At 32.6% G+C, this 3,476-nt stretch overlaps 1 protein-coding gene across 4 annotated transcripts in view; it reads left to right on the top strand.

Moving 5' to 3' along the window:
- NOX4 (NADPH oxidase 4) overlaps positions 1–3,476 on the top strand; it is a 177,389-nt gene that overhangs the window by 145,223 nt on the left and 28,690 nt on the right. The window lies entirely within an intron of this gene.

Below are 3,476 nucleotides of genomic sequence, written 5' to 3'. Positions count from 1 at the left end.
TTTTTTTTTTTTTTTTTTTTTTTTTTTTTTTACTTAACAAATAAAGCATCAAATTATTTTGGCCTTTTCCTCAGAATCAAATAGATAATAGGATGCTAATTAAATAATCAATAGGCAAAAATCTGTGAGATTAAAGGACTAAATAATTATAAATAATTTTTCCATTTACTTGAACTTTGCTAAGGATAGATTTTATCATTTATCTATTTTTATAAAGAAATAAGTGAATAATCAATATGCTTTTATGAGATAAAATTAATTGTTCACATTTAATAATTTATTAATATGATAAAAATTAAATGTTTTAAAGACATGCTTTTAAAGTACTGCATATATTTTCTGTTTATGTATATATGAACCCTTTCTTTTCTTTTTCTTTTTGACATTAAGTTACATTCTCCTTGCCCAGGCTGGAGTGCAATGGCATGACCTCAACTCACTGCAACCTCTGCCTCCCAGGTTCAAGTGATTCCCCTGTCTCAGCCTCCTGAGTAGCTGGGATTACAGGCACCCACCACTACGCCCGGCTAACTTTGTATTTTTAGTAGAAACAGAGTTTCATCATGTTGGTCAGGCTGGTCTCAAACTCCTGACCTCGGGTGATCCACCTGCCTCAGCCTCCCAAAGTGCTGGGATTATAGGCATGAGCCACCATGCCCTGTCTATGAACTCTTTTTGACAACCAAGATAGCTATTCAAGATATGTTTGTTTGATATTCTTTGTATTTATGATAATCTGATTAAAGGATGTTCCAAATATAGGAACATTAGTTATAGATTTCCTTGTAGCTTTATAAGTGACGTCTTTTATGCTCCTTTTGCTCTGTGTGTGTGTGTATGCACGCACACGTGGGCATCTGTGTATGTGTTTTTAGTCCTGTCAATATGTCATCTGCAGAGATTCTTTCCTCCAGAATTATAGTCATATGTCCTTTACGGTTATGTAAAAAGAGAAAAACTTATTGCTGTGAAAAGGATGTCTTATATTATAGTTGTGTGCACTAAGATATCTGATTTTTGTTTCCTTTTAACAAGTTTGGGAGAAATTCACTAAACTTTAATTTATACCATTGGTTTTCAATGAATATCATAACACATATAGCTGTTTGATTTAACAGTTCTTTACTTTATATGTAAAATTCTTATTTGCTGTTGGGTTTTGGCTTGATTTTTCAAGACCCATTTTAGGAAAAGGCTCAGTGGGAAAAAAATTGAAAAGATAAAACATTACACATTACTCATTTAATGAGTACCCCATAAATTGGCAAGTAGACTGAAAACCAAGAGTTATTATCATCAGAAAGTTTACTAGTAATTTGATTGAAAGAAATGTTAATTTTAAAATTAAAATAGTAACATCAGCCCAAAATACCAGCCAATAATATAATTTAATATTTGAAAATATACACTAATATTAAAGAGTATAATTGGAGAAAACACATAGTTTTTTTGGGATTTCTAGACTTCAGAGTATAAGCACATCTGTATTTGGATCTCATTAGTTCCTTCTCACCTATATTGTAAGAAATGTCAGAATTTTGAGAGGGGGAAGAAAAAACCAGTAGAAGCCAGTTATGTATCTCTGATTCAGTATGTTTTAATAAATATGAAGATAAAATATACATTCTGCTTCTCAGTAAGCAAAGGCCACTTTGTGTCTGCCGTATTCCAAATAATTTAACATCTAACTATCCATAAACTAGGAAATGGCAATGGTCATCAGGTGTATATTTTCATTTTTTTGTGGAAATGCTCACCTTCAGTTAGTGATGGATTTACTGCAGCAGGGGAGTGTTAGCTTTGCATACTATCTGAGCCTGATTGTGCGACTTCGTCAAGATGGGAGTATGGATCCATTTGCTGTTCATGGTTGATGTATGACCATCTGGTTTCCTCTGGGAGTTATTATGATTAACCTTAACAAACAGTTTTCTCTGTCCAGTAAAAATAGATGTTGGAAATATTTCTTTCTTCAACAAGTATTTATCCAGCGCCTTAATTATGTGTCAGATAATGTTCTGTACCTTGGTGGCACAATATTTATCTACTAGAAGAAAGAGGGATAGAGAGATAAATACATATAACAATAAAACATAGCGTGATAAATTCTGTGAAAGTGGAATCACAAGGTATACTGGGAGTACACAGTCGGTCCAGCCTATTCCAAATAGGGCAGGAGGAGAGAACAAAAAAGTAATGGAGGGATCAAGGAAGCCTTTCCATAGGTATGACTCTGGAGGTAATGCATATCTATTCCTGAAAATGTGCATACTCTATGCCATGCAGATAGCTATGCAATGTAACTATTTCCAAGGTAACATCTAGGATTCTTTCCTTTGTCCTTCCTTGTTTTTTTCCTTTTCTTTCTCCCTTCCTCTTCCCCCCTCCCTCCTATTTTCTCTCTTTTCTTCATTATGAATTCATATGCACTGAAGTTTACTAAATCAATTCTTAGCTCAGGATATGCAGTCATTATTGGTCTTTTCCTGGCTGTTATTCCTTCATTCATTTATTCATTTATGATATGACAATTGATACATATGAAACACCAACAGTTGCTTAGGTTTACCCTTTTGCTTCTCTCGTATTTCATCCCCCAACTTTCCTAAAAGATAATCATTATTCTGAATTGTGCATGTCCTTCCTTTTTAATTGGTTTGTTTTATTTCATATATATCATACTTAAATAATACGTTGCTTAGTTTTTTTTAACTCAATAAAAATTCTATTCTGTTATACGTAATCTGCTGAGATTTTATTTCACTCAACATTATATTAATATGATTCATTATGTTTTTATTTGTAACTGAAATCATTCAGTTTCACTTCAGTTAATACTTCATTTTGTGAATAAGCACAAACGTCCATTCTGTCATGTCAGTGAGCAACTGAGCTGCTTCCTTTTATGTTGTTCTATGGGTGGTGCTACTGTGAACATTCTCATACTTGCTAAGATACATGTGAAAGTTTCTGCAGGGTGTATCCCTGAAAGAGGAAATATTGGGCCACAGACTATACAAAAGTAAAACTTCAATGATAATGCCAAATTGTCTTCAAAAGCTATTGTACCAATTTGGACTCCCACCAGCAGCAGATAAGAGCTTAGGTTGATCAACATCCTCTCCAACACTTGGTTTTGGGAGATTAATTTCTGTCAATTGAATGCTGCATGACATAAATGCTAGTTAATGATGTCTGGTTTTGATTCACATGGCACAGGTTACTAATGAGACTGTGCATCTCTTAGTATGTTGATTGGTCATGTATGTTTTCCCTAACCTTTCAATGATAAGATTTGATCATAAAGATATATGTTGCCATTAAGGAAAATATGTATATTTTATATTTATATATGAGAAATATGTATGTGTGAAATGTATATATTATATATATTTATAGGATAAATATAACTATTTCAAATATTAATCCAGGCTTAATTTTATATATTTAAAATAAATATATGAATATATATTATT

The sequence above is a fragment of the Rhinopithecus bieti genome, unplaced genomic scaffold (genome assembly GCF_001698545.2).
Source record: "Rhinopithecus bieti isolate Rb0 unplaced genomic scaffold, ASM169854v2 scaffold_15796, whole genome shotgun sequence".
NCBI lineage: Eukaryota > Metazoa > Chordata > Mammalia > Primates > Cercopithecidae > Rhinopithecus > Rhinopithecus bieti.
The sequence above is the reverse complement of the archived record's forward strand: the minus strand, read 5'-3'. Positions and strand labels throughout refer to the sequence as shown.